General features: G+C 48.7%; 5 non-coding genes across 5 annotated transcripts; 3 read left to right on the top strand and 2 right to left on the bottom strand.

Moving 5' to 3' along the window:
• Trnaa-agc lies at positions 1 to 73 on the bottom strand. The gene has a single exon. It is a non-coding gene; the product is annotated as a tRNA-Ala (tRNA).
• A 3137-nt stretch (positions 74 to 3210) lies between these two features.
• Positions 3211 to 3283, bottom strand: Trnaa-agc. Its single transcript has one exon. It is a non-coding gene; the product is annotated as a tRNA-Ala (tRNA).
• Positions 3284 to 18771: 15488 nt separating this feature from the next.
• Trnav-aac lies at positions 18772 to 18844 on the top strand. The gene has a single exon. It is a non-coding gene; the product is annotated as a tRNA-Val (tRNA).
• Positions 18845 to 18942: 98 nt separating this feature from the next.
• On the top strand, positions 18943 to 19015 carry Trnav-aac. The gene has a single exon. It is a non-coding gene; the product is annotated as a tRNA-Val (tRNA).
• Positions 19016 to 19114: 99 nt separating this feature from the next.
• Positions 19115 to 19187, top strand: Trnav-aac. Its single transcript has one exon. It is a non-coding gene; the product is annotated as a tRNA-Val (tRNA).
• Positions 19188 to 21016: the final 1829 nt, after the last annotated feature.

Here is a 21016-nt window from a genome sequence, read left to right as displayed (position 1 = left end):
TGGAGGTGCGGGGTATCGATCCCCGTACCTCTCGCATGCTAAGCGAGCGCTCTACCATCTGAGCTACACCCCCGGACGGAATTCTCGGTGACGAACTCCGAAGACGATGATGACATAATGGTAGCAGTTCCGCTTTCTCGTCCGGAATATTCGTATGGCGTAACACTAGACCAGCCTCAAAAAAGGCCAGAGCACACTTGAAATACAGTTTCCACTTCTGCGTTGCGCGTTACCCCCTACTCGTTCTTTTATAACGGTTCGCATTCATTTCTACGAGGAGAAAAAAAAATCAGTGGACGCGATTATCATCGCCGAATGCTGTCCAAATCCTGCATCTGGGGTTCGGTGTGCATCAGGGGAAGCCGTAACAACGTCTCTATCCATTCAGCCCATTTTACCTCGACAACCGTTACTAGAGAGTTTGAGTAGATTGTTCCGACAACAGCGATAACGGTATACCCGAGACTCTGGTGACACCTTTACGCACGCGCCGTATCGTTATCGGGTGTCGTTATCGGAGGCATCGGAACGGTCTACTAAAACTCCCTAGTGACCAGGTTTCCCTGCGGATCCCGGTGTTTGTATCGTCGGTGTGACCCGCTAAATTCAGCGGAAAATCGCAGTGTCGCGTGGCATGGTGACAACGCGTTCCGCCCTTAGCTTTAGCGGAGAAAAATCGCCGCTAAATTTAGCGAAGAAATGTAATATTATTTTGAACATTTGTCAAAATTTGGATTGCGGTGAGGAGGATGAGTGTGCAGTCTGCGTGCAGAAGAGTGTGCCGCGTCTCGGCTCCTCTCTGCCCGTCACAGCAGGGTGCACGCCAAGGAACAAAACATTTTAAAAACGTTATTTGTATTGGTGTTCGGCATTTTGTGAAGCCTGAACGTGAAGCTTGGATAAAAGCGTGGCCGCGAGGCTCGACACTGATTGGTTGAAGGGTGGGAGAGGAGGAGTGAGGTACTTGGACGCTGATTTGTTAACGTGGAGGTCATGTGACCGGAAGGGTAGGCGAGGAGGAGTTCGACCATCTGTGCGCACAGAGGGAGAGAAGCTCGAAAGTATGGAAGGCTCTGGAAGATCGCCAGGTTTGTCAGTCCGATTAGAGGTATATAGTGTAGATTGCTCCATTCTAGGAACTACTATCGAGTGTACACATGGTACGCGTTAAACTATCCGATGAAGAGCGGAGTGAACGTAGGCGTCTGGCGTCTGGAAACTCAGACTGCTAGAATGTCTCACGTAGGTAACACAATTGCCTAGCAACGTTTTCCTAACATTGCGGCCTACCATTATAGTGTGTTTCAGGCCTGAATAGATAGTGAACATACGTCACTCATTCGAAAGGGTCATATAGTTAACGCGTTACATTTCACTGATAGTTTAGTGTAAATTGTTCATTAACATATTAGTATACACTGATAGTAATGTCTTACTCGTCTCGTTTCAATATCACAACTTGGGAATATGGTTGACCATCTTTAAAAGTCATCTTCAACGAACGCGAGGTCATGTAGGCAGATAGCTTCAGTGCTCCCAAAATAGCTTATAGATGTCCGACCTACGCGAAGAAGGCGTCGGGACATTGCGTTTTCAGGTTTTGCATTTGTGCGCGTGGTTCGACTAGCTTTTTGCCCCGCTCGGACCTAAGATGAAAAGGAATATAGAAACGTGTGCACATAACGAAGACAAGTGCATATAGAGTCTATTTACGTGACGTCAGACCGCCTTTTAATGTCGAGTCACTACACACAAGCATGGCCGCCGAAGGCCATAGCGGTTTGCCGACAGGCGACTTTGCTTTGCCTTCTTTTATTTTTCACCAAGCTCACGAATAAAAGTTCCCCTTTATCGCTCGGCGGCCATGTGTGTGGGTGATGACTCAGCAGGTGAATAGACCCTATAGCGCTGAACGCAAACAACCTACTAATGTGGAAGACAAAAGAAAAACACAATAAAGCTTTTGTTTGTGCCTTCACGCGTTACTCGATTCCGTCTCACCGTAACGTTGTCAGCAGGGAAAACAAAAAAACTAGCGTGAGCCAGTAGTTTTGATCTTGACGTTTCCGCTGCACAAGTGTTCGAGCAACAGCAGCTGTCACTTATCCGCTTCCAGTGACTAAAGAATAGATAAGTTACATGCCCCACCCTTAAAAAAGGCAACGCGGAGAGCAAGTCGTCTGCTTCTTGCGCGCAGGATTTGCGGTGACGTCAGAACGACGCCAGGCTTTGATTGGCTTTGGTTGAAACAAAATAGTGGGTAGACCTCAATACTAGATATGCCTTAAAGGCCGACCTACAAAACCATTTTCCGCGGGAGAAGAGTTTTCCTCCTTGCCACCCAGAAAGAAGGAAACCCCTTCTCCTTTCCACGGAGACTAGCTTCCGGACCCGCCCTTTTCAGGGGAGGAGGAGGAAGGAGTGCGAGAGGGGAGGGATTGAAGGTCGTTGGGGAGCACTTTCCTACCCTGCGGAAAATTGTTTCGTAAGTCGGCCTGGTCTACCCACTATTTTTTTTTTTTTTTTTTCTTTCAATCAGACGATACGAGCTCGGCGTTCTGACATCATTGGAAGAAAAAACAAACTTGCGCTCAGCAAAAGAAAAAAGAAAGCAAAAAGAAAAGAACTTTTAGCCTAATTTTACTTTCGTGAAGAAGGAAGGAGCAGCGGAGCTGGTACTATGTGCAGCCATCTATGACCGACGGCGGCAACCAAACAACCGTTAAGCCGGTTGTCTGGTTGCCGCCGTCGCTCATAGATGGCGGTAGCTGTCCAGAGGATTCTGTCGAGATTTATTTGTTTACGGACACGAAACTAGGGAAACTAGCCCTTAACAGCTCCGCTGTAAAAAAACGAAAAAAGAATTTACAACCAAGACAGTCATTTTAGGAACCTCTATTGATAGTTATTGGCCTTTAAAGACCCAGGGGCACCTAAAATTCGTTTCAGCTTATTTCCAGACGCGGCCGACGCCACAAGCTAATGCAAACAATCAAGGAGCGTCAAAAGTTTAAGTCACTAGGCCTTTTCTGTTCATGACTTGTTCAGCGATGATAGAAGACGTAAAGAAGCATGACTAACACGTGATGGTGCTCTTTTGACGTTTGGTCCCATAATCTCGTAGCGTCGGCTGCGTCTGGACCAGAGGCAATCGGTCAAGCGATTACCGAGGCAATTAATTTAGAACAAGAAAAAAAAAAAAAACGTCATTGCAGGTGCGGGGTATCGATCCCCGTACCTCTCGCATGCTAAGCGAGCGCTCTACCATCTGAGCTACACCCCCAGACGAGAGCCAGTTGATCGCAAGTCGAACAAAACGAATTAGAGATCCTCGGGTGCATGCCCCGCATAAATTCGATCGCAGCCCCCGAGGCGATCCAAGTTCCCTCGCGGCCAACCAGTCACTGCGCCGTCGGTCGAGTTCCACTTTACGGCGGCGGTCGTTATCGAACGGGTTTTTTTCGCAGCTGCTCCCAGGGTGCGTTTCCATGTCCGTCGGGGAAGGGCTATCCCTTGTAACTCGAGTTCAGTGTCACGTAACATCACGATGTCTCGCGACGTTACAGCGTCACGTGACCTCATGTCGTGTGACGTCACAGCGTCGCGTGACGTCACGCAATTTTTCCGCTAAATTTAGCGGGAATTTGTGCCACGTGACGTCATGATGTCTCGTGACGCAAAGGTGCCACGTGATCACGTCGTGCGGTGTCGCAATGACACGCGACGTCGTGTGACGTCACGCCATGGCCCGTGACGACGACGCAGTGTCTCGGCTAAAATAAGCGAGAATCGAATGTCACGTCACACCATGACTTCGTGTGACTACCTCATCCGACGTAACGGTGTCACGTTACCACGTAACGTAACGTCAAAGTGTTACATCAACTCCGTCCGCTACATTTAAACAAGATTATTATACCTATACCTAAACGTTTTCATCGAAAAACGTTTACTAAAGCCGGGGTTCACACCACGGGTATTCAATGGACGCCATATTTGAGGACGCTGTTTAGAGCGCATGCTCGGAACGAGCTCACATTATTAGGCTGCTATGACCGGCAATCTTGAGGGTGTGGAAGGCACGTTGCAAAAGAACTGTTGAAGCTCGCCGTCAGCACGCCCTCGACAGTCGCGCATAGCTCATTTAGTGGCTCTAGTCGCGCACACAGCTATGAAATTGGAACGCGAGTCACCGCGAGATCCGAGCTTCGAATGCACGCGGCATTCGAATATAGGCCTCCTGCGCTGAAGCTTTGAACAAACTGTAGCGCCCTCATATTGGGTAGTACAAGCTCACTTGATTGAGCCTCGCACTACTTCTGGCATGGTGGTTGAGCTTTTTTAATTCTGTCTGGTGCTGAAGAACGAAAAAACACCTTCGGACGCCTCAAATGGACCTTTTCCATATACCGACGGCACCAGGCGGTGGCTGCGCGAACTAAAAAATCGAGGAAGTGACCTGCGCTACCAATCAATAATGGGAGCTACGTTACCAGTTGCTTCGCTCTCTGAGCAGCGTCGCGTGCCCAATGCAACGAGGTAGGCCTAGCGCAACGTTGGCCTAGCGCGACTTTAAAGAAGGAAATCCGTAGCGTCCACCCAAACGTCGTGTTTTTCTTTCCGTCCACTTTCTTTTTTTGTGTAACACAATTATATATATGCTGCAATTACGTGTTCTACTCGTCGATTTACAGCCTCATTCCGAATTTCCTCGATTTTTTCGTGCCGACTTCCACCGCTTGGCATCGGGCGCTCGCGCGTGCGCAGAACGCTTCTCGGAAAAGGTCCATTGGCCAGACTCAACGCCGCAAGACAATCAGAAGTGCCAAATTCATGACACCACCGCTAGGGTACGCGTCTTTTACCTCTTTCTGGTGACGTCAAGATACCTGTGTCGCGACGCTTTCATTTTTCTTTTTCTTTCTCGTGTCTACTTTGGAACGCGTGAAACGGTAGTTGGCTCACGCTCTTAGCGTCTCAGCTTTGACGGCGTTCGAATTTTTTTATTTCTTTGTATTTTTATCGTGATCTCGCGCACCGCACCAGAGCAGGCACGCTTCTGCATGCATGAAAGTTTGAGACGCTAAAGTTTGTACTACCCAAAACAAGGCCTAACAAGTCCCTTTTCGCAGCACCTCCTGGGCAACGCAGGAGGCCCAACGGTTACTCAAGTTTTCTGTCTGCTTTTTGTGTGGTGTGTGAGCAGTGTGACCCCGGCTTTAGAATCTCGAAATACTCTTAAATAGTATAATAGTAATGGTAATAAATACAGCCGATGCTTTAAAGACGAAAGTAAATGGGTGTCGATACAATTTTCCACCATATGAATCCATTGGACTATGTCTCTAATGTATAGTTTTTTAACTGAAAAATCAGAATATATAGATTTCCTACACAGCTGCGAGTTTCAACAACGTTCTTTTGGAGTTAACAAAGAAAAACAAATATAGAACAGAAGTAAAGCTTTAGCTGCTGCCTCAATTTCTTGGCATTTTAGTCAATATAATTTTCTACCTTATCTCATTAACAATACCGACACCAAAATATACAACTAAACTCATAGCGATGCGATGCAAAAGTGTGTGCTAAGTTGACAGAAAAAAAAGAAAGAAAAAGTTAGGTATGCATCTTACAAGCGATTAGTAGAAGTTAAGGTCACACACACCAGCCTGAATTGCAGTGAAAAGTTATTTATTACTTCCAACTACAGGAAAGAAAAGATCAGTGAAGTTTCCGCAGGACCCTTAAACGGGTGTTTCGCCGGCCCCTTCCCCAAGGTAAAATCGCCCAATACTGCACAACTATACAGTCGCATATAACGAAACTCCCACAACGAAATCGTCAGATATAACAAAATCTCTATACGAAGTATTCACTGGCGGCCATAGCTGTGTGTACGACTGCTGAGCGCGTGCTGATGGCGAGCTTCCACAGTTCTTTTGTAACGTGCATTCCGCACCCTCAAGATTGCCAGTCTTAGCAGCCTATTAATGTGGGCTCGTTTAGAGCATGCGCTCTAGACATCACCCACAAATATGGCGCCCAGTGAATACTCCTTATACAATGAAGCTCTCGGACATAACGTAAACCTCACATATGGCGAAACTTTTACAACTAAGCTGTTGCATATATAATGTACCTCCTACGACGAAACGGTGCCATAAAACGAAACTACTCTATGTACGAAACCGTCTCATATAACAAAACTCCTGCAACGAAACCGTCACATAAAAGGAAATTCCTGCAACGAAACCCCATATAATGAAACCTCCCTATTCCTCACCTCGGCACACGAGCACTAACCGGCGTCGACAAGCACGCCCCCCCCCCCCCTCCCCCCTAAACAAATAAATGAAATGAAGCAAAGGAAAACAAGAAGTCAGACAGGAGCATAGAAACAGCTGTCAGACTGTTGCTCCAGCCTCCCGTCTGACACGGTGTACAAGCGGATCCTGATTACGGGGCAGCACGGCTCCCTTCTTCTATGCGCCCGCTTTTCTCCCGCTCTTTTCGGACGGGCATTGAGGCGTCGCAACCTCGGGTCATCACATGGAAGCCGGTGCTTGCACGTGTCAGCTCGAGTCGGGATTCCTGACCGCCTCCGAATGGGTTTCGTTTTCTCGTCAAAAGACCCTTGTCGGCGACGGCGTTGTTGCGAGACCGAAGCGCCTTTCAGGACAGCGTGGACGGCTAATGATGGCGTCATCGGACTGGAGGCGCGGCCGAACTGTCACTTAACTGACCCTCGATACCGTGTAGTGCCTTCTCCAAGTTGCGACAGCCAGCGCGAAAGATGAGGCACCGAGAAAGAGATATCTTCCAGGACGTTCTTCTAATTTTATGTGAGGAAGAAAAATAACCAACGTTGGGGAACTGATAATAGAGACCGCCCTGAGAAAGTAGTACCGATCAGTACTCAAGAACCGAGGTAATGGTGATCACAACGCCGCCATTTCTCCCGCAGCGGCCACACGAGGAACTTCACGTGACTTCTATTTCGGTTTTTATCGGCCATTTTGGCCCCGAAACAGATATGGTGCAACGGGTTTCAGGGATGCCACCGCCGCCTCCCAAGCGGACGCGTCGCTAATTACGGCCGAAGTTAAGCTGCGCGGTCGGGATGCGCTACCTGAAATCACCGCTGAGGCATCGTTGTATAAAAACAATATTAATTGTGCCGCAAAACCTTGCAAACTAAAGTTTTTAGAAAACATCAGGCGCCCCTCATTTTGTACTAAACTCCAATAAAAGTTACTACAAAACGAGTTTTTTGTGTTGGTTTTTACACAAAAACATGCTTTCTAAAAGCTCAAGGTGACCACAGCACAGACAAATGATAACGAGTGCGCTGTTGTATTTAGCTCGGTCTCGGTGGACGTCAGTGGCCCAAGTTTCAATCGTGAGTTTCCCAACTGAGGGTTCTAGTAGCGTTGCAAATAGCGCACAGTTCCAATATATATATATATATATATATATATATATATATATATATATATATATATATATATATACACGGAAAAAAACGCACCTGAGACGGTTGTTGGAGTTTTTAAAACATATTATTGGTAAAGTTGGTCGACGTTTCTGCCCGAGACAGACCTTTTTCAAGACCGTCTTGAAAAAGGCCTGTCTCGGGCCGAAACGTCGACCAACTTTACCAATAATATGTTTTAAAAACTCCAACAACCGTCTCAGGAGCGTTTTTTTCCGTATATACTTTTCGTCATCCTGCGCTTCGTTTTTTTTTTCTCTCTCTCTCTCTCTCTCTATATATATATATATATATAATGCCGCGCGCAGGGTCACGGACTTCTAGAACTTTCTTGTTTATTCTTGCTCCGTACATAACTTCTGTCGTTTATCCCTGCTTATGTTGTTCTAGAAAGTGTGTGTTCATTCTCGCCCCGAGCGCGCTACGCTCGAACCTTCTCCGCCGAATCTTCGAGATAGTGACTCACTCTAGATAAGACGCCGCTCGCTACATTGTCGAGTCAGTCTCGCCTCAGCGTTTGATCGTGCTGCTTCGCCGCCTTCGACGCCCGCGACGCTCTGTTGTTATCTTTCTTTTGTACCCTTTTATTTTTGGCACAAGTTCGCCACATTAAACGTTTATTTATTCCTGTTTATTTCTTGTTTATTAGTCACCACCCGTGACATTTTTGGTGGAGGTGCTGGGTAACACCTTATGCCTCTTCGCCGTACCCCTCCGAGGACCCGTTCGGCAAGCCCCACTCCAAGACGACCTTTTGAAGAAGAGACAGGGCCCCGGGCAAGCCAGCGTCTCCGAGGACAACCACCAGAGTTTGGTCCACTGCCGGACAACGCCAAGAAGCCACCCAAGCCGACAATGGACTCCACGGCGCAGCCGACGGAAATCCCCCAAGCAGCACCGTCCTACGTCTTCCTGCCTGTGGTTCCCCGTGTGCCGACGCCGTTCCACGGTGAAATTTATGAGGATGTAGAAGACTGGCTGCAGCACTACGAACGTGTAGCACGCCATAATGGATGAACCACTGAGCAGCGCCTCCAAAACCTCTACTTCTCTTTGGAGGGTACCGCGAGGCAGTGGCTCGAGAACCACGAGGCGTCGCTTACGTCGTGGGACACCTGCATCGCCGGCCTGAAAGACACATTTACGAACCAGACACGACGACAGCGAGCGGAAGACCTTCTGCAAGTACGAACCCAAGGGCCCAACGAAACGGTCACCAGCTTCGTTGAAGACGTCCTCCGCCTGAGCAACCGCGCCGACCCTCAGTCCACCGAGGAGAAGAAGCTGCGCGTGCTGATGAGAGGAGTGAGGAGTGACATCTTCGGCGGCCTTGTTCGCAACCCACCAACAACTGTCGGGGAATTCGTTACCGAGGCAACCAACATCGAGCGTGCCCTGTCAATCCGAGCCAGCCACTACAACCGACTCGCCGGCACGCCTGTTGCGTCGACGCTGACACCTTCCCGATTCGACGAAGGCGGCGCCCGTGCTGACAATATTCGTGCAATTGTCCGCGACATCGTCCGGGAGGAGCTCCGGAAACTGCTGCCTGCTGCCAACCAGCCGGCTGAGCTGTCGATAGCCGAAGTGGTGCGCGAAGAAGTCCAGCGGGCAATTCAACCGGAGGCTCCTGCCAGCGTAGCACCACCCGAAGAGCCCGCCCTGACCTACGCCGCAGTGGCCCGACGGCCACCGCCTCCTCCTCCAGCCTATGTTGCGCCGCCCCGACGTCGTTCTCCTGCGCTGCAGCACGACCGCCGCCGCGACGACCAGGCTCAGTACGCCGGCCAAGAGCCCCGCGCACCTCGGAAGACCGACGTGTGGCGAACACCCGACCGACGTCCTTTGTGTTTCCACTGCGGGGAAGCGAACCACACCTACCGCCAATGCCCATACCGGCGACTCGGACTGCGGGGGTTCCACCCAAATGACCCACGCCCCCGTTACGGTGAACGCCCTCGGGAGATCGACGAGTACCTTCGACGACCTCAGTCCCCCGAGCCTGCCTCCCGCCGAGAGTTCCGGTCGCCATCGCCACGACGTCCGGCTTCGCCGATGCACCGACCCCGACGTGAAAGCCTATCACCCCTCGCTCCTCGCCGGGGAAACTAGGCGCGGCAACCCCTGGAGGTGGAGTTGCCGAAGACGACCGATGTAAAGAGCCTCCAAGAACGACGGAGCGCTCCCACTCTCCCGACGCCACGCATCACAACGACGCTCCTGCATCGGTGTCCAACAACCTGAACGTTGTGATCGACGGCCTCGACGAATCGGCACTCGTGGACACCGGAGCAGACTACTCAGTCTTGAGTGGGAGGCTCTCCCGCCGCCTTCGAAAAGTCATGACGCCGTGGGATGGACCACAAATAAGAACCGCCGGAGGACACCTGATTACACCAGTCGGGAGATGCACCGCTCGCGTCGAGATTCACGGCGAAACATGCCCTGTGAAGTTCGTCGTTCTGCAAGACTGCTCGAGGGACGTCATTCTCGGAATGGACTTCCTGTGTGAATACGGCGCCATCATCGACCTTGCGGAGAACAAGCTGACGCTTCGGAAGCCTGTGCCATCGGTGGAAAATCCCAAACCTACGTTAGCTGCAGCGCGAGTCCTCGTCAGCCACGTAAACCTGCCGCCGCTGTCGAGTGTCTTTGTGCCCGTCGGGACCGAAGGAGCCACCTGCGGTGTAGCACTGCTGGAAGGAAGCGTCCAACTTCTCCTCGGACGAGGGATTGGCATTGCAAGAGGCGTAACAGAGCTCCAGGACGGGCGTACCGTAGCCCTTGTCACCAACTTCCGGCAAGAGTCGCAGCACCTTACGAAGGGTACAGCCGTGGGCTACGTCGAGGAAATTCAAGACTCAGCCGCGATCGCCGTGATCTCAGGAGACGCCTCTCCGACGCAGAACAAGACAATCACGTCCTCAGAGCTCGACATCGACCCGTCCCTCCCAGCCCCACAACGACGACAACTTCGTGACCTTCTCGCCGAGTTCAGTGAGTGCTTCTCCGCGTCGTCGAAGGTGCGCCAAACGACGGTTGCGAAACATCGGATAATTACTGATGACGACGCACTCCCTGTGCATCGGCCGCCGTACAGGGTCTCCGTGAAAGAAAGGGAAGCCATCCAGCAGCAGGTACAAGAAATGCTCAACGACGACATTGTCCAGCCCTCAAGCAGTCCGTGGGCTTCACCGGTAGTCCTGGTGAAAAAGAAAGACGGGACTCTTCGGTTCTGCGTGGACTATCGCCGACTGAACGCCGTAACAAAAAAGGACGTCTACCCGCTGCCACGGATCGACGACACCCTGGACCGGCTGCGCCACGCCCGATACTTTTCGTCGATGGACTTAAAGAGCGGGTACTGGCAGATTGAGGTCGACGAACGAGATCGTGAGAAGACAGCCTTCGTCACGCCGGATGGACTGTATGAGTTTAAAGTAATGCCGTTCGGGCTGTGCACAGCGCCGGCAACCTTCCAGCGCGTTATGGACACCGTCCTTGCCGGCTTGAAATGGCAAAGCTGTCTCGTCTACCTCGACGATGTTGTGGTGTTCGCAAGCGAATTTGACGAGCATCTGAGACGACTGCGAGCCGTGCTACAGGCCTTCAAGGCTGCTGGGCTGACCCTCAAGCCTTCCAAGTGTCGGTTCGCCTATGGTGAGCTGAAATTCTTGGGCCACGTCGTGAGTGCGCAGGGTGTAAGCCCTGATCCCGCAAAAACGTCCGCTGTCGCCGAGTTCCCGAAGCCATCAGACAAGAAGACCGTTCGAAGATTTCTTGGGCTGTGCGCCTATTACAGACGTTTCGTTCGTGACTTTGCACAAATTTCTGCACCGCTGACGCATCTGACGAAAGACGACGTGCAGTTCCAGTGGGGAGAGGAGCAAGAGCAAGCGTTCGGCGAACTCAAGCGAAGGCTCCAGTCGCCCCCTATCCTCGGACATTTTGACCAGTCGGCGGAGACTGAAATCCACACGGACGCCAGCAATACCGGTCTCGGTGCGGTACTCGTTCAGCGACAAGAAGGGGCAGAGAGAGTAATCGCTTACGCAAGCCGGGCGCTGTCTAAGGCAGAACAAAATTATTCAACGACCGACAAAGAATGTCTTGCTGTTGTCTGGGCGATAACCAAGTTCCGCCCGTACTTGTATGGGATCCCGTTTCGCGTGGTCACAGACCACCACGCCCTCTGCTGGCTCGCAAACCTCAAGGATCCGTCCGGACGCCTCGCCCGCTGGAGCCTTCGACTGCAGGAATTCGACGTAACCGTTGTGCATAAGTCCGGCCGCAAGCATAATGACGCTGACTGTTTGTCTAGGGCTCCAGTCGAACCTCCAATCTCCGGCGCCGACGACGATGACGACTCCTTTTTTCTAGGCGCAGTTAACGCTACCGACATGAGGGCACTGCAACGCGACGACGCAGAACTTAGCTCCGTGATCGACCACCTCGAAGGTCGAGGAAGCTCTGTCCCACGGGTCTTTTCTCGGGACCTACCGAGCTTTGTCCTACGGGGAGGCGTGCTCTTCAGAAAGAATTTCGGAACCAGCGAAACTCCTTGGCTACTGGTTGTCCCCGCCAACCTCCGAGAAGAAATTTTTCAAGCGTGCCACGACGACCCAACAGCCGGACATCTCGGCTACAGCAGGACCCTTGCCCGGATTCGTGACAAGTACTACTGGCCAAAGCTTCCGAAGACCGTCCATCTCTACACACGATCGTGCCATGAGTGCCAGCGACGCAAGAAACCGCCGTCAAAGCCAGCAGGTCTCCTCCAGCCGATTACCCCGCCAACCAAGCCCTTCCAGCAAATTGGAATGGATTTGCTGGGTCCTTTTCCACCGTCGACGATGGGGAACCGCTGGATAATCGTCGCCACCGATTATCTTACACGATACGCCGAGACGAAAGCCCTGCCATCGGGAACAGCCGTGGAAGTCGCCAAATTTTTCGTCGAGTCCATTCTCCTTCGACACGGCGCACCTGAAGTACTGATTACAGATCGCGGGTCATCCTTCATGGCCCAGCTGACGCAAGAAGTCCTTCGTCTCAGCCACACCAGCCATCGTCGCACCACGGCGTACCACCCGCAGACCAACGGGCTGACGGAGAGACTCAACAAAACCATCGCCGACATGATTTCCATGTACGTCGACGTAGAGCACAAGACATGGGACGAGGTGCTGCCGTACGTCACGTTTGCGTACAACACAGCGGTTCAAGAAACCACGGGAATGACACCGTTCCAACTGGTACACGGCCGAACGGTTACCACGACGCTCGACGCCATGCTGCCTCACGTGCCAACCGGTGATGTCAACGACGACGCTCAACTCATCTCCCAGCGCGCGGAGGAAGCTCGTCAACTGGCAAGAGTCAAGATTCAAGACCAACAGCGAGTCGACGCACGCCGGTATAACCTTCGTCGCCGGGACGTCCACTTTCAACCCGGAGACCGGGTATGGGTCTGGACACCAATACGTCGTCGCGGTCTCAGCGAAAAACTTCTGAAACGCTATTTCGGACCCTACAAGATCATCCGGCGCCTCGGCGATCTGAACTACGAAGTTCTACCCGACGGAACGCGCCCATCTGCAAGACGTCAGCCGCGACCCGAGGTGGTACACGTCGTCCGGCTGAAGCCGTATTACGAACGATAGAACTTTTTACTCTTGTCGACGAGTGAACTGTGAACTCTGAACTCTGAACTCTGAACTCTGAACTCTGAACTGTGAACTGTGAACTGCGGCTCGCGATTCTGCTGTCGTTTTGTTTTGGTTTTTTTTTTGTTTTGTTTTGTTTTGTGCTGCATCGGGACGATGCGCTTTTAAAGGGGGGGATAATGCCGCGCGCAGGGTCACGGACTTCTAGAACTTTCTTGTTTATTCTTGCTCCGTACATAACTTCTGTCGTTTATCCCTGCTTATGTTGTTCTAGAAAGTGTGTGTTCATTCTCGCCCCGAGCGCGCTACGCTCGAACCTTCTCCGCCGAATCTTCGAGATAGTGACTCACTCTAGATAAGACGCCGCTCGCTACATTGTCGAGTCAGTCTCGCCTCAGCGTTTGATCGTGCTGCTTCGCCGCCTTCGACGCCCGCGACGCTCTGTTGTTATCTTTCTTTTGTACCCTTTTATTTTTGGCACAAGTTCGCCACATTAAACGTTTATTTATTCCTGTTTATTTCTTGTTTATTAGTCACCACCCGTGACAATATATGCTAAGTAAGGTAAATATAAAAACAATGGACCGGGAAAAGTTAAGTCGAAGATACGTACTCTCGGAGTTACTAATTCGAAGTTTATTACGACGTTTTGAGCGGGGACCGCTCTTCATCATCATCATCATCATATATATATATATATATATATATATATATATATATATATATATATATATATATATATAGGGTGTTTCACGAAAGGTGGACATATTCGATATTGCGAAAACTACGCATCGCGCCAAAAAAAAAAGGCTTGTGTCGTTTTGGTCCTAGGCCAGGGGCCTATTTAAAAAAATTATAAAAGTTTTCGATAATTAAGTTGTTAATTATTTTCGTGTCATTAATTTTCTAAATATTCAGTTTAAGGGCATGGTTTCAATTAGAATCTTGCTGAGCATCATCGAAAAACACTAAATCAACAAATTGCAGAGCGATAGAAGGCGCGCGCGGTATTTTACGGCGTTCTGAAAAAACGCACAATTTCGTCGGGCTTTTAAGTTCCGGTTTACAATCGGAGCGCTTCTCGGCACCGACGGCACCGCACCCTGTGGAGAAATAGTGCAACCAGCCTCTGCTGCGTTGCGCGAGGACAGCGCAGCAGCCAACAAAAGCTTGTTGATAATTGGAATGATTGAGTAAGCTTTTATGTTACCTTTTAATCCCAACGTTTTAACTCCATTACCTGAAAATTAATGGCATGTATGTGTGAATAACGCAATTAGAGTTTTTGATTTATATACAACCCCGAAAAACCTGAATTCCGTAATAGGTTCTAAAAGAATCCCGATTTCTGCCCTATTGCAAGCCTTGAAAATATCGCCAGGTTTTTACCCCCTCAATTTAGACAAAAATATGTAATACCCTAAAACAAATGCCCTAATTATAATATGAGCGTGTTAGGATACGACGTGTCCTCCAAACCAGCACCTCGATTTACTTTAGTTCAAGCTAGGCACATGTACAAGATTTGTTTTAGAGACAACGGTTTTTGAGAGAGATGCGCTTAGTATAACTTTCAACCCCTGACATATCAGAAGTATATATATATATATAAACGTCAGATAGTTGGAAACTCAACCAGGCGCCGGAGTTAGCGCAATTGGAAAACTTTCAACAATATATAGGCACCTCCCCCCCCCCCCCCCCCCCCCCCCTTTCCCCGACTACCACCCCTTGTTCGTCACCGGTTGATTAAAGCGCCACCCCATTCACACTTTAGGTGCGCACGTCCGCCACGATAGTTCGGAGAGCAACCGAAGCGTGCAAATTCGGTGGCGCTTCAATCGACCGGTGACGAACGTCGGAGAGAAGAGGAGGGCAATTATATATGCAAATCTTTAAACTGTCAGATTATAGGACGTGTGCCAGTGCGGTCTCTGGGAGCCGCCATCTTGGTGTTGGCGTGTCGTAGATCGTCTGCTAGTGAAGCCTTACCAAGGCTTGCCGAAGGTGAACAAACTGGTGCGAAAGAAAGTAGTTTTCATCGATGGTGGCCAGACTAGCTTTCAGGATGTGGTTGCTTGCAGTTCCGTGTTTTCGGGGTTTATTTTCTTCAAATTCGGTGTTATTTTTTATCTTTTCTTTATTACAAATTCGGTGTTTTTCGGTGTCGATTTTTGGCGTCCGTCAAGAAATCGTTTGGTATCGAGGATCATGGCACGGGATTCCCCAAGCTTTGTGAAGCACGCGTGCGTCTCGAACAAGCCTGTTGTATGTTCCCCAGAAATAAAGCAACTCCTTGGGCTGCTTCAACATAGCGTTTAATTAGTTTCAGACATACACAAAACAAAGCTGTAAACAAAAAAAGAAAAGGGATTATTCTCGTGGATTTTGGATTTGCTCTTATTCGGGGGTTCTTCGGTTTTCATAAATTTTGATCAAATCGGCTCGGGGGTTATTTTTCGGTGTTTATCGGTATATACCGAAAACTCGGAATCCTAGTGATAGTTAAAATGGCAACACGCTGAATAATTATTATTCGTGTCAAGTTAAACGGTACCGTGCCAACATAAAAAAGAGAGAGAGAGAAATTGCGACGGGGGGACGGTTCTGGAGGACGGGTCTCGTGAGGTCTCCTGCAGAACGAGAAAGAATCTCGCTGGGACAAACGGCTCGATAGAGTGGCCCCCATAGCTCCAAAGGCCTGTCTGCAGATGTACGTGTGCATTGTTCTCTGTTCGGGCTCTCGACTTCCCGTGGTTGCTGCTCGTGGCGAAAGCCGACCCCACGTTGGCAATGATCCGACTGAGCGACGACGCGGCATAAAAGAAAGACAAAATCAGAAACGCAAGGAAGAGCACACCGAGCGCGAGGCATGGGCGGGTTCTCAGCCAAGAAACAGGAGTCGTGCCGATTTGTTCGGTGTTTGTGACGCTGTGGTACAACTCTGTTCCCGAGAACTTTGCCGACGGCCTCGTGACAGCGGAAGGGAGTGATGTATGCACCGCTTTGTGCGTCGAAAGATATGGCGGAAGAAGATTTTTTTTTTTTCTGTTTCGGGTAGAGGTTTATGCAAGAACGGTAGTCGTAAAAAAAAAAAATGACAACACGTTGAAAAAAAAATGGTTGCTAAAAAAACGTGTTTGAAAGGTATATGAAGTCCACGAACCAACTTACAACAAACAGGCCGCCATTACGTTTTTTTTAAAACTTATATTTCTTTGATTTATTTGCAGAAACAAACCTGCAGCGTCGAAAACTTCGGCATTATAGCCAGGTACAGCCCATAGATTAATACGCTCAATAAAATAAAAACAGAACACTTAAATATACAACCTGGGAAGTCAATAAAGAAAATATATAAACATTGAACATAAACAACATCAAAAATCGAGACCATTTCCTGAGATAAATGGTGCCACGTCTTCACAAATAAAAAAAGACTATGGTAACAGGTTCCACTGAGCGATCGTGCGTAAAAAAAAATATGAAAACTTCTTAGAATCTGTTCTAAGAGAAATTTCCCTTATTTTTCTGGTATGATCCACACGATTTGAAATGTAGTTAGGTAATTTTATGTAGTTGCTTTTATCAATACCAGTCATATCATTAAAAATTGCGAGCAAGAACCCCAATCGAAAATCTTTGTGCCTTGACAATAAAGTTTCCCAACATAGTACAATTTTAGTCTCTCTTACGCTCTTGTTTCTACTATAATTTCCCGTTTCAAATCTCGCCGCACGGTTTTGAAGTTTTTCTAACTTATCTGCAGGGTACTTATGATGCGGATCCCACAAAACACATGCATATTTCAGTGTAAGTCTTACCAAACAGCAATAAGCAGTCTCTTTTATTATCTGTGGAGCACCGCGTAAATCTTGAATAAGAAAATTTAATGTGCAGCTGGCTTTCTTCGCAGTTTCAGTGACATGAACATTAAAAGAAAGGGTGCTTGACAAAGTAATCCCTAAATATTTAACATCCGTGTTATTACTTAATCTATGATCATCAATGAAATATCATGATGGGACAGGGTTACGTTTCCTCCCAAAAGTGACTTGCACACACTTTTCCACATTATAAGGACTAGAAACCACTCGTAAGTATAGGAAAAAGCGTCAAAAATCAAGAAAACCCACACTCGAAATTAATCGAGCTCAAAATACGTCAATGAATAGTTTAACATATTCATCGCTAATACCCTATAGTTACACCGGCACATCTCTAAACCGCAGTTAAGTCCCCCTTAACTGCATTTACGCTTTACCGCAGTGGCCACACTATACACTCTCGGACAGTTATTTCGGAAGAAGTGACGAAGGGAGTGTTCGTGCACAACTTTGACGGACGCTCCAGATGAGCAAGCGGACGCGCCGTTGACTGCGTAGCCAGAGCAGGTTGTCCAAGTCGGCGTTTGGCCACACGCCCATGCGTGGTGGGCACATGCGCGTGCGCACAAACCAAATTCGTGTGAAGTGAAGCTTCTGCCCATGCGCCGCGCAGACAACATACAGCGTCACCGCACGCTGCGTAACTTCAGGGCCTTATGTTGGTGTATAGTAGTGTGGTAACTGTGGTAAAGTGTAACTGCAGTTAAGTGTGCCCATGTAACTGGGTGTTAGTCAGTCAGTTTATTAAGTTTGTAATTAGCTATTACTTAGTCAATATTAGAGTAATAGTAACAATAATTATTATTATTATTATTATATTTATTATGTAAGTATGGTGGGAGCTGAGATGGTCGATGGGTAATCAGTTCGACAACTTCGCTACTAAGTCAGTACTAAGTTAATAAGTTTATTGTAAGTCGCTATCTAATTAATAAGCTAATAAAAGATTTTACTGAGTTAGGAAGTAAAATGAGTGACTAATGAGTCATTGCTGTAAATAAGTTACTAATTAATGAATGAATAAGTCACTTTTTTGGTTTTCCTTGAACACTTGAGTTGGAGTCATCGTTGTCGACCTTGAGGCACTCTGGCTTTCTGAGTGATTTGTGTAAAGGAGTATAGGGCCCCCATACACACTAGTTAAGCTGTTTGCATCGGGTACTGTGGAAATAAATAAAAACGATACTGTTCCAACGGATGCAGGTTAAACTCATTTCGCGTTTCGGCTTGAGGCAGCTCTTGCTTTGAAATACCACAGCGTAGTTGCGCCCCCCCCCCCCCCTTTTTTTTTTGTGTGTGTGAGGTTTTGAGGTGTTATTTGGACATTAAGGCTGAGATCAGCAAATTGATTATTTTCTGTGGAGAATCATTTTCAGCTATGGCTTTAACAAAGCAAGATTCTACAAGAAGAAAAATAGAATGCAGCCATCGAAACGTTGCGTTATCTAATAAAACCTGACAATCTTCTATTTCCACCCTCCCCCCCTCCACCCCCCTCCAAACCCCCCCCCCCCCCCCCCAAAAAAAAAAATGCAACCATTACAAAACAAGGAGTAAAACGAAACACGAGGGTTGATTGTTCAAGACACGCGTGTCGGGACGAGAGGTGTGTGCGTCTTGTGCTGCGCTTTGAATTCTAATCTGGACCAACTAGCCCGGCGGGAAGATTGCGAAACTGCCCCAGATTGCCCTTCGCTCGGACGCCGACTGGGCAACTTTCCAGGGCGTGCTTGTTGTGTAGTGGTTATCACATCCGCCTAACACGCGGAAGGTCCCAGGTTCGATCCCTGGCAGGCACAGTGATTTTCTTTTGAACAGAATTCGTATGTAACGTGCTTTTCAATTGCTACTCCATAATAGGTCGTATGATAGGGCTTCGTTTTAGCGGACTCGAGCGGTGCTTGTTGTGTAGTGGTTATCACATCCGCCTAACACGCGGAAGGTCCCAGGTTCGATCCCTGGCAGGCACAGTGATTTTCTTTTTGAACAGAATTCGTATGTGACGTTCTTTTCAATTGCTACTCCATAATAGGTCATATGATGAGGCTTCGTTTTAACAGATTCCAGCGGTGCTTCTTGTGTAGTGGTTATCACATCCGCCTAACACGCGGAAGGTCCCAGGTTCGATCCCTGGCAGGCACAGTGTTTCTGTTTTTGTTTGTTTTTTAGCTGAATTGATGTGCGATGTGCTTTTTTAATTGCTACTCTATCAATGGGTCATATGTTGAGGCTTTGTATTAGCGGATTCCCGCGGTACTTGTTGTGTAGTGGTTATTACGTTTTATCTTTCTGGCAGGATGTAGGTGACCCTTTTTTGCGTACAGTATGCCAAGTGAGGCTGAGTAGCGCTCTGCCCAAGTTCGTGGTTTCTTCGGCATGGGTGCCAGGGCGCATTCACGGCTATATGAAGGAGGTCGTCGTTTCATGTCAATTCCTGACAGCTCGTTTTTCGTTCGAATATTTAAGCAAAGTGTCTGGCAAAAAGTTGTATAAGGATCTCTGTGATGTTGTTTTTCCCATACATTTGTATCGAGCACAGTACTCTGCAAGCCCGGGTCAAGAGGTTTTAAAACGAGTTAAGAGAATGCTGGTTCCATCCGGGGTTAAAACATTCTTTTTCTACTTGCACACAGGCACGTTATCTGTAAAGACATGGATGGCGTCTAAACGACTGTTCGTCCCGTGGGGCGACCATTGTTTTTTTGTGTAAAAAACCGGAAACCATCGAACACGTTTTTTTTTTTTTTTTTAATATTGGGATGGCGTCTTTTTCTGGGACGTTCTTCAACGGGCCCTGAAGAACGATTTACCTCTGGACGTGCACGGGATAAGGTACCTCCCCATCGAAAATGAGGCCGGTGTGCCGTTTGATACGATGATGTTACTGGGCCAGGGGCCTGCACAGCATTTGGAGGTCTCGGATGGCTATGCGCCACGCAGATGTTGACGCCCGCGAGGCGCAGAAATATTTCCGGGAGAGTATTGCATCTTTGCTCGAGGTGTATAGACCTTTTTCGCATAACCTCAAACCAGCCAGTAACTGACGTACCCTCGACCTGGTGCACTTTTGGATTTCCCGCTGACACAGGGTATGCAACCCCCAAGGGTATGGACGAAAAGGCTTAAAAACGGACGTCGTGCATGAGTTAGTTCCGAGTGCTCCTTTTTACCGTGCTGCGATTTCCGAAAATCTACGGTTGTCTGGCTACCACTGCGTGGTCGATGGATAAATAATTTAAAAAAGCATAAGAACAATAGCAGCAAGTGTGCCATGAGCACAAGAAGCTGCAGCGCGAGTGTGGCTGCAATGTAATCGAGCTTCGCATTTTCCCCAAGAATCCTTATTTATGAAGTCAGTCGATTGCGAGCTTCAATCGCGAGAGATTCGTATCAGAATCAACGTCACGTTTAAGCTCACGACCACTTCGTGCACGACAAGAGGACCGATTTTAATTCCCGGTGCAGGTGGTCCAATTAGGTTATCACTGCAAGCCCCATGGTATGTGAAAGGTATGAAAAAGTTTACATGCCACCACTCAAGATGGAGCTATCAAATGTCGAGAGCTTACCTGCATAGACTACATTAAACTGCTCATATATACTTCGCTGTGAAAACTCAATAAGAGCACCCCACCGTCTTCGTCCTCGTTCTCTCGAGGAGGCAAGGTGATGGCCTGGGAGTAGCCAGCTGGATTCAACCGGACAAGTTATTGCAGCCCACCATAGCCAAGTCTAGCCAAGTTCCCCCCATACCCACACTGTTGCCTACCCAGATAGCTGTGCTGCCAGAACTAGTCGGTATTTCTTTTTCTAAGCCGCTAGACGGCGTCGTCGGCGCCGCAATTCTCAAGATGGCGGCGCCGCTAAAGAAAATGTATATAAGGCACAGAAGAGCGTGCCCGAGTGGATTCCACGCGTGGAACCTCTTTTAAGCATGAAAAGGTTTTAATCTAGCACTACTAGCCGAAGCC

The sequence above is a fragment of the Ixodes scapularis genome, unplaced genomic scaffold (assembly GCF_016920785.2).
Source record: "Ixodes scapularis isolate PalLabHiFi unplaced genomic scaffold, ASM1692078v2 PGA_scaffold13__105_contigs__length_92229423, whole genome shotgun sequence".
NCBI lineage: Eukaryota > Metazoa > Arthropoda > Arachnida > Ixodida > Ixodidae > Ixodes > Ixodes scapularis.
The sequence above is the reverse complement of the archived record's forward strand: the minus strand, read 5'-3'. Positions and strand labels throughout refer to the sequence as shown.